This window comes from Monodon monoceros, unplaced genomic scaffold (genome assembly GCF_005190385.1).
Source record: "Monodon monoceros isolate NGI ecotype Baffin Bay Population unplaced genomic scaffold, NGI_Narwhal_1 Super_Scaffold_19, whole genome shotgun sequence".
Lineage (NCBI taxonomy): Eukaryota > Metazoa > Chordata > Mammalia > Artiodactyla > Monodontidae > Monodon > Monodon monoceros.
In genome coordinates this window covers 57,760,609-57,774,793 of record NW_021703775.1, presented here as the reverse complement: position 1 = coordinate 57,774,793, position 14,185 = coordinate 57,760,609, and the positions used below count along the sequence as shown (strand labels likewise).

At 46.6% G+C, this 14,185-nt stretch overlaps 1 pseudogene; it reads left to right on the top strand.

Annotated features, from left to right (window-relative positions):
* The first annotated feature begins 1,247 nt into the window (after nt 1-1,247).
* Nucleotides 1,248-5,529, top strand: LOC114900474 (annotated as a pseudogene).
* Nucleotides 5,530-14,185: the final 8,656 nt, after the last annotated feature.

Genomic DNA, 14,185 nt, shown 5'->3' with positions numbered 1-14,185 from the left:
TAGTGAAATAAGTCAGACAAAGACAAATACTGTATGATACCACTTATATGTGGAATCTAAAAAATAATGCAAATGAATGTATATGCAAAACAGATACAGAAAACAAACTAATGGTTACCAAAGGAGAGAAGGAAGGGGGAAGGAACAAATTAGGGCTACAAGATTAAAAGATACAAACTACTATATATAAAATAGATAAACAGCAAGGATATATTACATAGCATAGGGAATTATAGCCATTATCTTGTAATAACTTTTAATGGCATATAATCTATGAAAATACTGACTCACTATGCTGAACATCTGAAACTAACATAACATTGTAAATCAACTATACTTCAAAAATTTTTAATTAAAATTAAAAAAATTTTTTTAAATCTGAGCATACAATGCCAAGAGCACAGGTTCTAGAGCCAGGCTGCAGGTTCAAATTTCAGCTCTGCTGCTTCATAATTTGGGGGCCTTGGGCCAGTTACTTAGCCTCCCTGTGCCTCAGTTTCCCTGTCTTCATAGGGGAGTAATAATAATACCTACCCCACAGGGCTGTTGTGAGTAAATACATGTAAGTTAAATACATGTAAAGTGCTTAGAGCTGTAACTAGCACCTAAGATGCGTAATATGTTAGTAAATACAATAAATCTTTTTTTAAGCAATTTTAAAATTATTATTATTTTTTTGGCCATGTTGTGTGGCTTGTGGGATTTTAGTTCCCCAACCAGGGATCGAACCCAGGTCCTCAGCAGTGGAGTCCTAACCACTGGACTGCCAGGGAATTCCCTTAAGCACTTAATTTTTGAAATAAATTTATCAGTCATATATATTGCTCCTTTTAGTTTTCCAAAGGAAATAAAGTTTATTGAAATTCCTTAATAAACTGTCTAGAATTTTTTTTGCACCTTTAAATAGAGAGCTTGTTAGTGGGGAAATATAACACAATACAGTAGATCCTGACATCCTCCCTGCAGCTCTGCTCCTGCAGTGGTGCGCCCTCTTCCGGCTGATTCTGGATGGTGACCCCGCCCCTGGGTTCTGAGGAGTCGAAGAGCTCAAGGCTGCCCTTTACTGAGGGCAGACCAGGCCAGGTGCCAAACAACCTCAGGACTACCTCCTCCAGGAAGGTTTCCATCATCCCTTGGTCCAGGTTAGGTGCCCTTCTTTGCCTCTTTTCCTACAGTGAGTAACCACTACCTGAGGGCATCCTCCTCACATTACACTGAAGTTCCCATCTTGTTTATCTCCCTGCAGGATGGCACCTGGTAAGGGTAGAGCTTTGCCTTCCTTGCTCTCCTTTGTAACCCCTAGCACAGTGCCTGCCACGCCATTTGTCAAACTGAACTGGGTTTCAGTATCACCTTGCTGATAGACAGCCTCATGCCTGAGCAGAGAGGAACAGATGAAAGAGGGGGCCACACACAAATGCCATCTGCATTTCCACTCGGAGCCTGCCTTGACCATCAAAACTTAAATCCCATCTCATTAAAAGCATGTTGTCTAATTCCCCTCAGTGTATGCTCCTTGCTTCGCTCCACAACCATTTACTGAAGATGTCCCTGATATATAATCGTGCCCTCCAAAAACTTTAGACTGGTGAAAGAAATGAGCCTCATCAAAAGACACAATCAACAGTGAAAAGGCAACCGACAGAATGGAAGGAAATATTTGCGAATCGTATACCTGGTAAGTGGTTACTATCCAGAATACATAGAGAACTTCTACAACTCAATAATAATAACAACTATAACAACAACAACAACCCAATTTTAAAGTGGGCAAAGGATTTGACTAGACATTTCTCCAAAGAAGACATACAAATGACCAACAAGCATATGAAAAAATGCCTACCATCACTATCCATTAGGTAAATGCAAGTCAGAACCACCATGAGATAATACCTCACATCCATCAGGGTGGCTACTACCAAAAAAACAGAAAATAACGACTGTTGGCCAGGATGTGGAAAAATAGGAACGCTTGTGCCCTGCTGGTAGGAAAGTAAAATAGTGCAGCCACTGTGGAAAACAGTATGGAAATTCCTCAAAAAATTAAAAATATAATTTCCATATGACCCTTGTAAGGGACCGAATGTTTGTTTCCCCCTAATATTCTTATGTTGAAATCCTAACCCCCATTGTGATGGCATTTGGAGCTGGGGCCTCTGGGAGGTGAGGTGATTAGGTGATAAAGGCAGAGCCCTTATGATGGGATTAGTGCCCTTATAAAAAAGACCCCACAGAGCTCCCTCACCCATTCCACCATGTGAGGACACAGCAAAAAGACAGTCGTCTATGAACCAGGAAACAAATCTCACCAGACACCTAATCATGCCCTGATCTTGCACTTTCCAGCCTCCAGAACCATGAGAAATAAGTTTCTGCTGTCTATAAGCCACCCAGGATATGGTATTCTGTTACAACAGCCCAAACAGACAAAGGCAAGCCAGCAATCCCACTTCTGGGTGTATATCTAAAAGAATCCAAAGCAGGATCTTGAAGAGATTATTTGCATAGTCATGTTCATAATAGCACTACTCACAATAGCCAAGAAGTGGAAGCAACCCAAGTATCCATCGACAGGTATCATTAAAATGTATGTATACATACAATGGAATGTTATTTAGCCTCAAAAAAGAAGGAAATTCTGACACATGCTACAACACAAAGGAACCTGGAGAACATTGTGCTAAGTGACATAAACCAGTCACAAAAAGTCAAATCCTGTATGATCCCACTTCTGTGAGATATCTAGAGAAGTCAAATTCATAGAAACAGAAAGTCCATCGATAGTAACTAGGGGCTGGGGGCAGCAGGAAATGGGAAGTTGTTCAATGGGCACAGAGTTTCAGTTTTGCCAGATTAAAAAGTTCTGGAGGTTGGTTGCACAACAGTGTAAATATACTTAACACGGTACACTTAGAAATGTTTAAGATAATAAATCTTATGGCTTTTTTTCCCACAATTTTAAAAAAGAGAGATAAGCCAAGCACAAAAATAATTCTAAAGATTTTATTGAATCATGTCAACTAGTTGGGAGATAAAAACATGATTTTGGGTCCTATAATTACTCTCCAACTAGTCCAAATTGGCTCATCCCTCTTTTCCTAAATAGTGGGTCCCTTAATCACTTCTTTGCCATATTCTATAGCTTTCCAGTCACCTTTGATCATTTCAGATTTAAGACTGAGTCTGTAACCCAGCAGAACCCTATGGAGCCTTCCTGGGACCAATTTCCCCCGTCCTCCTGGTCAAATCCATCTAAATATGTGATTTGCTGCAGCAATTCAAAAATAATTTCTTTATAATCTTCCTGGCTTGTGATCTCACAGTTAAACAAGTCAAGACTTTTCAAATTTTTAAGATTTTGCAGAGCTTCTACTATACCAAGATCTTTGATTTTGTTTCCACTCAAATTGAGGTAGGTAAGATTTGGACATTTCTCTGCCAGGATATTCAAGCCTCCAGAAATTATACTGCCACTACATTCCAACTTTCAAAGTTTACTCAAGCTGGGCAGTCGGGCCAGTGAACTTTGTTCCACATTACCCATACTCGGAAACTCTTGTTTTTTAAAGTATCATTCAGGCTTTCAGTTTCCCCATTGTTCTTTCACAGGGCCGGTATTACCGGAAACAGACCAGAACTAGATAAACCAGAGCTCGCGGGCCTCTCAGGGTCGCAGTTCCCTAGCACGAGAATGGAAAATTTCCTACCTACTGTCCCACACGGGGGCTCAGACCAGCCTCAGTCTTACCGGACTTTCCCAGCACCACTCAGGCGGTGCCCGACGGCGGAAGAACTCCTCCCCTCAGAGGGGAAAACCCAAAGCGGCACTCCGCTCAAAACCAGGTGACCAAGTCTCACACCTTTCCCCCCGCCCCCCCCAAAAAAGAAAATCTCCAATCAAGGCATCCCAGTAGGTAAATACACCCTGGTGTCCTCACGCTCGAGGTTCTGCCACTCACCAGAGGCGTCTCAAAGATCAGACAAGACCAAACCAGACCAGCACCGTTTCTTCCTCCTCCTCCTCTTCTTCCTCCTCGTCTCCCTCATATCCTTCAGGTGGACCACCTTTATCTTCATCGTGTTCATCTCCATATCCCCATCATCCTCTTCCTCTTAGCCTGGGGCTTCGCCAAGACGGCGGCGCCCATGTGGCTGTGAATTTCCCAGGGTCGGTGGTTTGGTACCTGAGGAGGGCCATGAGTCCGGCCTCTGGGGCTGCGTGAGGCCCACACGGGCGCTCAGGGATTTCTGGTGGTGCAAAAGGCTCGGGGGTCTGTTCAAGGAATTATTCTCCGGGAGGCGGATGAAGACAGAGCTCCCAGAGCTCTTCCACACGTGGCTTCGACCCCACGGCCGGCTCACTTCATGTGGGGCGTCTGCTGGCGCTGCTGGGCCTGTCTCACCCCCAGCGAGCAGGCCACAGCACGATGACGCTAGTGGGAGGCGCCGCGGCGCGCCTGGGAGACCCAAGCGGTGGTTCCAAGGAGCGCGAGGCACCGGACGCAGAGCGCTCGCAGATCAACGCGCCCGCCCTGCAGCGAGCGCTCAAGGCCCTGGCGGCTGATCACCAGCAGCTCTTCACTAACGCGCGGACCCAGGGCAGCTTCACGTTGCTGGACACCTCGGCGTGGTCCCAGAAGTATCACCTGCTGCACTTCCTAGCTGCAGTGGGCTGCCACTTCCGCAGGGGTGCGCTGCTGAGCCGACTGAGCATGCAGACTCCGCTCCAGAGCCTGGAAGGCATGAGTTTGGCCACGTTTTTAATACCAGGTGCTCCAGGCCTATGATTGCTACTACCTGTTCTAGCCTTATGGATGCCGGGTCCAACTAGGTGGATCTGATCAGCTGGGCAATATCATGTCTGGATATGAGTTCATCCATAAGTTCACCGGAGAAAACATATTTAGAATCTGTTCCTCTAATTACAACTGGAGCAAAACTGGGAAAGTCCGCTGGCAATGCTGTCTGGCTAAACAGATAAGACATCTCCATTTGAATTGTATCAATTCTTTGTGAGGCAGCAAGATGATTTGGTAGAAAGGTCCCTGAAGCTCTTCACTTTTCTGAACCTTCCAGAGATTGACCACATAATGTAGCTGCATGTCAGAGAGCCAGAAAAGCAGGGTGGTCAGAAATGACTCGCTGCAGAAGTAACAAAGCTTGTTCACGGACAAGAACGACTGGGGTCTGCTGAAAGGTATACACAAGCCCTTTATCATAGTAGCATAGATACGCTAGAGGTCATGTCTGATCAAACTCCTTTAGAGTTTTTAAAAGAAGCTTCATCTTCTGAATTAGTTCTTGACCCTGGAACAAGCATCCTAGATGCCTGCTGCAAAGTAAATGCCATTTCAAATGGACCCCGAGGGTATCGGATGATAACAGAAGGCGGAATCAGTATAAATCACAGACAAGTAACAAATTCTGAGACTGTTTTAGTTGTTGGACAACGTATTCTTAAGAATGGACTTTGGTTACTTAAAATAAGAAAAAAGAAATTTTTACATTATAAAATGGCTTCAGCAATGATGAAAAATCCTTCTGGTGGTTCAAACTTATCCACAATTCATTCTCAAGACATACGAACTTATACCTTCGCTTATGTAAATCAAACAATAAGCAGGTGGGGGACAGGGGAGAAGTGTCTCAGGAAGGCCTCATAGGGTCCTGCTTGGTAACACGAGAACAAGAAGTTGCAGGACTTGTAGGCAGCACCGTTCAGCTACATCGGACATGCGTGAAGGGGGTCATAGATATGAAGTTGGAACATGCCCAGCCACGCCCAGGACTCTATTTCCTGTCACATTTGACTCAGTCTGCTTTGAGGAGGGATAGAGACAGCTGTGTGGCCCTTCTCAGGATCAGTACAGGCAGATCAGGCTGAGAGCACTGAAGTTCACTTGTGCTGGCAAGGAGCCATCGGCCTTGAAAACAGGGTCCATTTATGGTTTACCTTTTCCTTTGTCTCGGGACATAAAATTAGCAAAATTTCTCCTGCAGCCCATCACCGTTTTCTGTGGGCTTCTTGCAGAAGTGCCAGCTGTCACTCCATGACTCAGATCACTCCACACAGCACATTCTAACCTGAATGACACTGGCCAGAATGCACTAGCCATCGGTCCCGCCTGCTTTGAATTTCCATCGTAGCACAGCCCAATCTTAGCAGAGGGAAGCCCGCTCAAGGAAGCAGAGCTGAAGGTTAGCTCTGACCCCTGTGTGTGAACGTGCACTGAAAAGTGACAAGTGACACAAAGATAAGAAGTAGTGATGATGATGTGTATCCTTATACACTGAATGTAGCGTCTCTCCTCCTCTGGAGACCACGAGGATGTAAGCACATAAGGAAGTGGATGGCATTTACGTTCCCAGGGGAGAGGCTGTGCACAAAGACATGATAAATACTCCTGCCAGCTCAAAATAAACACTGGTGTCACAAAGACACTTCTTCCAGCCCCCTGGTGTTTGGGGTCCTCCCTTTCTGTATTCCACCTCCCTGCTCTTTCTATTTCTATGGCGCCTGTCACCATGGTTTCTAGGTACTCACATAAACACATTAAGTTGAAAACAGAGCCGTATGTGGGAAGACACACTCCTTATTTCCCGAAGCTGAGCTTGGAAGAGGAGCGACCAGGTGGAACTGACTCCCCAGATGACGGAATCTTGAGATTTCATGTGGGAAAAGAGAAGCAAACACCAAATATCTATCCAATGCCTGCAGGCTGTAACACCTTATTAGCTGCCCGAAGATTCAGAGTAATGATTCCGTGTGCCTTGCCCTCAAGGACTTAACAGCCTCCAAGGCAATAGCAGACTCTCCAAATACACCACTAGCTTAGGGACACTGGATTGCACCAGGGCTTGTCCTTGCCAAGGGTAGATGGATATACATACAGCTGAGAGCTCACTTGTGGAAAAACACCAGCTCAGCCCAGAAGTGAACTCTGTCTGGTCTCATACAGTGCCAGGGGCATCGGAACTAACAGATGAAAGCCATCATTATGGAGATGTGTTGAGGAGGGGGGAGGGATGAGTAAAGACCTGCAGAATGGAGCAGGCAAAGCTTGTTCCAAACCAAGAGATGAGTCCTGTATCTCATCATGGGCAGCTGGCCCCTCTTGAGCCAGAATTTGTAAAAGCCTCAAATAACATCCAAAGAGAAGTCAGATCCTTGGTTCTAGCTCCTATTCTGCCACTATGTCATTAGATAATCTAAAGTGATTACTTAACCTTGTCTGATAAATGTGGGGTTACAGACCGTCAGAGTTGGATAAAACCCTAGCACCTTGCCCATATTTTACGAACCACAAGTCAGAATATATTTGCCAAAACATCCTTATTCTGTTTCCAAGATCAAGAGGCTTTCAAAGGGGTATGGAGTGAATGTGGGCATACTGCAGTTTCTGGGACATGTAATGGTTTATAGTCACCGTCACAGGCAGAATATTGAAAATAGGACTGTTCCAGAAAGCCTGAGACAAGGGATGCAGGAATGGATGGCTTTCCAGCAGGACATTCCTTCCCAGGGCACCACCACGTGGTCAGAAACACCTCCTTGAATATCTCCATGGGGGCTAGTTTTACTATTGAAGCAAAAAAAAAAAAAAAAATCCACTTCCTAGTACCTTATTCCTCAGTCCCAATTTTGTCCTCTAATCCTATCCCCCCCACCAAAAATCTTCTCTTCTACGAAACTCCTGAATATTTAAAAGAGAGACTGGTCTTGGCATGCCTTCTTTATCCTAAACCAGACATCCTTAGTTACTACAGCTGTTTCTTGGTTGCCAGGCCTGTCATCTGGATGACCTTTTAGCTAACTGTATGCTAATGGAACACACATCTTTTTAGAGAGATGGTTTGACCAGAGTCATGGCACACTTTAGCCACGAGGGGAAAGTCGAGGCTCCCTTAGTCCACCCTAGGAGAGGAGGCAGCTGGAATCTGGTTGAGGGTATGGAGTTGGGCATTCTTCTGACCTCTTCCACTCTCCTTTTCAGAATCTCCATCCTGCAGAAGCACATGCCTCCAGTCAAAAGGACCAGGACTTGCACCTTGCATGGGGATGGAACCTGCCCTTGCCAGCAGGACCAAGATGAAGCCAGGAAAAGGAGATAGGGAGTGGCTGGCCTAGGGCTCTACTCTAGGCCAAGAGAAATAATGTGGTCGCTTTGCCAGGCCTTCTCACCAACCAAGTAAAAAGGTCAGATAAAGGGGGCCAAAGAGGTTTTTCACTTAGTTTGAGGGAAAAGGAGTGCTTGAAGCTCACCCAGCCGTGAGGGCTGGCCAAGACCCAGCCATCTCCGCCTCCTTTCAACAGAGGAATGGTGACAACCAGCAAAGAATAAGTATACTACAGTGAGATAGTTACATCCCTTGGCCCAGGTGCTCTGCTTGCTGTTAATGCAAACTTGGCATTTACCTTCTTAACCAGTTTCCCTGTTGGCTCATATCAGAACCATGGATGACAGGAAAAATGTTTTCCTAAATAAAACTAAACCTAGATCTTGCAAGGTTTAGCATCAGAAGGAGAAGTCAAAGAGGAAGGCATGGTTATCTAAGGAGCCCCGACTCCATCACTAACCTCTGGGTGCTCTCACTTCAGTTACCAAGTCAGTACTGCACTGGTACCCAGGGGCTACAGGCTTCTGTCCCAGCTCTAGTCTAAGAGTAGAACCACACCTTCCCTCGTCTGTTGGTTTTCTCTTGACTCTGCTAAGAACAAGTGGCATTGCCAGTTTGGGGGTTGGTTCCAACATAGCTAATTTGTCCCCAGAGTTCACAGCACTAAACCCCAATTCACTCAGTATCTGAGAGACCTACACATTTGCCCAAAGGGTCTGAAACAAGTCTTCACTAATCCCTCTTGGGTGCCTCATTTATACACCATTCTCCAGCCCTGACCCCATTAGTCCCCTCATTGGCAATCTTGACATCCTCTATCTCTATACAAAGTGAGATCACTGGCTCTGCAGCCCACCCAAGTATGCCCTGCTCAGATCTCAGGATCAGATTTGAGAAATGTTCCTCCTCCTTAATAGAGTGATGTAATAAATGACTTCACCCTTCAGATAGGACCTTGCCTTTCATGGAGAGGGGTGCCCTTAAGCACAATAACACAGTATTCACAAAGTAAACTAGATGGCCAGTCTAGTCTTGGGCCAGGAAAGGCTCCATACACTTGGGCCTTCACTGAAGTATCTCTGGGCAGGTCTGCATGAGGGGCCACCTTGGAGGGGCTGCCTTCCCTCTGTGGCACCCAGGACCTGCTTCATGTAACAGGAGGTGCCAAGCAGCACGTGGCCTGTGGCCTGCAAGCTGAAGAGGACCCAAGAAAGAGCTTCCTTCAGGATGTGCTTAGCCCCAAGGCATTGCAAACCATAGGAAAGGGAGCATGTGCCATAGAGGGCTGCCTTCAGGTTCAGGTAGCCAATGAAGTCCTGGGAATTCACCTTGTGCAGGTAGAAAGTTACACGGGTCTCACCGATCTTCTTGCCAGGCTAATGGAAGAGGGAGAATTGGTACCTAGGCCCCTGCTCTGATGGGGGCTGCACCTTCTGCACTGTGCCCTCTGCCAGGGCCCTAAAGTACTCTTCTACCTCTCCGGTTGTGTCATTTTCGTCCAGAGCCGGGGGGAAGGGCTGGTCTGCCAGTCAAAGAGGTGCTCAATTCTGCGGCCAGATGCCCTTCCACACACTCTGGTCGGCATTGCTTAGTCCATAGGTCAGGGCTCTGGGGGTCATCACACTTGCTCTTCACAAGCCTAAAATGACTGTTGTGAGGGAAAAAAATTGTAGGACATAATTCCAGCTTTAATACCCTTTCTGGAAAGAGGTGAGGATACAAATAAATGAGTATATGCCTATATGCAAAAATACATGAATTTTAAGTGCTTGGAAATGTTTAAGGGCTCATTTTCAGAGCCCTTAGGCAAAATCACCCCCTCTTAAATGAATTCCCGCTTCTCGAGGGTGGAGCAGGTTCTGAGGGGAGCCCTGCCTCGGGCTGGGCAGGCGACTTGGAGGGAGGGCTCACCCAGTTACCCTGGCCAGGCCCAGCTGGCCCTCCGGAGGCCTGCTCCACTCACACAGGAGTTGAAGGGCGGCCCATCTGCCCCGGGTTTGTAACCGCAAGGACACCCCTCCGCTTCGTCCCCCGGGAGGACCGCGCGCCCCGCCCCTCGCAGGTGCCGCTGCCGGGCTTTTGGCCACTAGGTGGCGCCACGAGGCGGCCCGCGCGCCGCTCCAGCAGCAGGGGCGGGTCCGGCAACGGAGGACCCGGGGTAACTGGTCTCCTGGGCCAACCCGCCCGACCGCACCCCGGGAGCTGGGTCCCGCCAAACCCGCGCTTGGGGCCAAGGGGCACAGGCGGCTTCAGCAGAATTGCTGAACAGTCTTGTAAAAAAAATTTCCAGCCCATCCACCACTCCCAAATCAATTTAAAAATTAAAAATAAGTTGATACGGGAAGTTGCTGGCGAAAATGTACAGAACAGCTTGGATACAGGCAACAGCAGAGGTGCTGTTTAAGAAGGAGCGTGAGTTCTGGAGTCTTGACTGCGTTCAAATCTGCTTAACGACCTTGGGCACGTTATTTAACCTGCATATCACCTCATTGCCTCTTCTGCAAATACCGGTAATTTACATAGAGCTTAACTCATGGGGTTGTTGACAGGAATTAAACGAATTGATACACTTACATACACGTGTGTGTATTTAATATATGTACAGATTAAATTATGTATACAAATTAAAATAACATGTATATCTATACATTACATAAAATACATAATTACATATGTACGTAATATAAAGTTATATGCCAAGCACACAGTGAGCACCGATAATGTTAGCTATATTTTATATTTCAGTAAGCAATTTCTATGAATTATTTGTTTTTATTTTTTATTATTTTTAAAATTTATTTATTTTTGGCTGCGTTGGGTCTTCGTTGCTGCGTGTGGGCTTTTCTCTAGTTGCGGTGAGCGGGGCTACTCTTCGTGGCAGTGCGCGGGCTTCTCACTGTGGTGGCTTCTCTTGTTGCAGAGCACGGGCTCTAGAGCGCAGGCTCAGTACTTGTGGCGCAGGGGCTTAGTTGCTCCGCGGCATGTGGGATCTTCCCGGACCAGGGCTGGAACCCATGTCCCCTGCATTGGCAGGCGTATTCTTAACCACTGAGCCACCAGAGAAGTCCCAAATTATCTATTTTTAAAAACACCTTTCATTCAAACAAGACAAAGTCATACTTTCGGGGATTTTGTTAACTTTTTATATGGAAATTTTCAAATGTTTACAACAGTAGAGAAAATAGTATAATGAACCCCCATGGACCTATCACCTAGTTTCAATAATTATCAACACATGGCCAGTTCTGTTTCATCTGTACCCCACATCCTCTCCTCCAGTAAGTTGCAAATCCCAAATCTCATCTCATCACTTCATTTGTAAATACCTGACTATTCACAGTACTTTTAAAGCTCAACGTTTATTTAATATTGTCTCTGTGCACAATCTGTTGTAGTCATCAGTCCAGAGACTTCCCATAACACAAGAATCTTTTCCACACCAGCATTTGACACAGAAATTGGAACTGAATATTGAATCAGCAGCAGTTTCTTTGCTGGAAAAGTATTTCCACTTCTCAAGAGATGTGTTCTCTCTACGGAAGGAACATTGCTTTCAGGCCCTGGCTCCCTCCCAGTGAGAATCCAAAGACCGCTCTTTAATCCATGGTGACCCACCCCAGGCTGGATTATCGCAGTTGGGGAAGATTTCTCCTAATTAGTCAGATTCCTGCACTCAGAGCAGGATATGATCCATTTTAAGAAGGAAACCACTTTTCCAGATACTTGAAGATTTTAGGATATACACCCAATACTTCTGGGTGGCACGGGGTGGGGACCATTGGAACTACTGTCTCCTGGAGTGTTCTTTACACAATGCCAATGTCACTTTCACACTGAAAATTTAACCAAATTTTTCCCCTCAAGGCACCTTGGAAATGTGTTAACATTTTAAATTATTGACTTAAGGCGCGCACACACACACTCACACACACACACACACACACACACACACTTTAATTTGTGGTTTAAACAGGCTAATTGGATTCCCTCACCGAATCAACAGTTATAAAAACCTTAGTGCTGGCGGGGGGCGGGGGGGTTGTTTTTGGTTTGGGGCGTGCCACATGGCTTGTGGGATCTTGGGATCTTAGTTCCCCACCCAGGGATTGAACCTGAGCCCTCGGCAATGAAACCGCGGAGTCCTAACCACTGGACCGCCAGGGAATTCCCTCTAGTGCTGTGTTTTTATATTTATAAAGTAGGCATCTGAGGCTTCCCTGGAGGTGCAGTGGTTGAGAGTCTGCCCGCCGATGCAGGGGACACGGGTTCGTGCCCCGGTCCGGGAAGATCCCACATGCTGTGGAGCGGCTGGGCCCGTGAGCCATGGCTGCTGAGCCTGTGTGTCCGGAGCCTGTGCTCTGCAACGGGAGAGGCCACAACAGTGAGAGGCCCGCGTACCGCAAAAAAAAATAATAAAAATAAAGTAGGCATCTGTCTTCCTCTCATTCTCAAAACAGGAAAAAATGTGACCATGTTAAATCAAGCAGGGAGACTGTCTAGGCGTAGGGACATAATTCCCAATTCCTCCACTCTCTTTCAGCAAGCTGAATGAGTTATCATAATTACGCTTTTGACACTAGTGACCCCTTTTTCTGATCATTATTCTCCAGTCTCTGAGAGTCTCATAATGATCAGTTTCCAATTCCTACGGCCTCTGCACCTTGGGGATGAGACTCCTTAGGGATCAAGAGAGCTGAGCAGCAGTTGACTCTCTCCTGAGTCTGTCCTTCTATCAGGCTGCTGGTGAGCAAGGCAGAGACGTGGAGGGCCAGAGAGGATGTCTTAGGGACCAGGACCCTCACACGCTCCAGGAGAGGGGCAAGGAGGTGACCGTTATGTCCATGGCTGTTGGCCGATGAACTGAAGCCCAGATCAAGAACGCCTCACGATCATTTTCTGATTTTAAAATCCAAACTTTACAACCTTGATCCTTCCAGTAGATGTAATCATCCCCTTCTTCCCATTACCATGGTGATCTGTGTACATTTCCTATGGCTTTGCATTAGATTTTTTAAAATAGATTTATTTATATATATATATTTATTTATTTATGGCTGTGCTGGGTCTTCGTTGCTGCGCGCGGGCTCTCTCCAGTTGTGGCGAGCGGGGGCCACTCCTCATTGCGGTGCGCGGGCCTCTCACCACAGTGGCCTCTCTTGTTGCGGAGCACGTGCTCCAGGCGCGCGGGCTTCAGTAGTTGTGGCTTGCGGGCTCCAGAGAGCAGGCTCAGCAGCTGTGGTGCACGGGCCCAGCTGCTCCGCGGCACGTGGGATCTTCCCGGACCGGGGCACGAACCCGTGTCCCCTGCATCGGCAGGCGGACTCTCAACCACTGCACCACCAGGGAAGCCCAGCTCAGTTATCTTTTAATTCCTCAGTGGCCAGCCTCGTAGAAAGTAGGTGCCCAATAAACATTAGTTAATTTGATGATTCAAATCACAGGGGCAACTTGCTATTGACTCGACTTTCCTCTCTTGAACACCATCTGCAGCATGGTACATGTTGGATTTTTTTTTTAATGTCATTCAAAATCACCCTGGGTTTTGTTTGTTTTTAAATACAAATGCTCCAGATCCAAAAGTTCCTTGCTAAGGGAGGGATGTGCTAGCTTGAAGGTCTACTGGGGTACTATCAACTATAAAATCCAGGAACTACCAGAGGTAGCGCTGGTGAGAAAACACTGGTTGCAAAATGCAGCTCTTGACATCTGTCATCTATTTTCTCCTCCTTGGAGTCAGTTGCCCTCGGGCCAAAGTGGAATGGCCTGCCTTGGTCACTCAAGTACAGTAAAATGTGGAAGAAAGCCAGAACTGACCTTCAGAGCTCAGCAGCATCCTTCCAGTTAGAAGCAGCCCTTCTCTGTGTGATGGCAAAGCCCTGGCAACAATGCACAAGTGAAAGGTGTTATAGCCCATGGAGTTAAGGGTTAGAAGTAGGCATCCCTCCGCTGATTACTGCACTCTGAGGGGACCTGCTTCTCTTGCTGTCCCCACCAGCCCAGAGTTTGGCTGACTTTCTGGAAGTGTCCCTAACTATATCATTTCTTCTTCCACCCTAACCCACTAAGG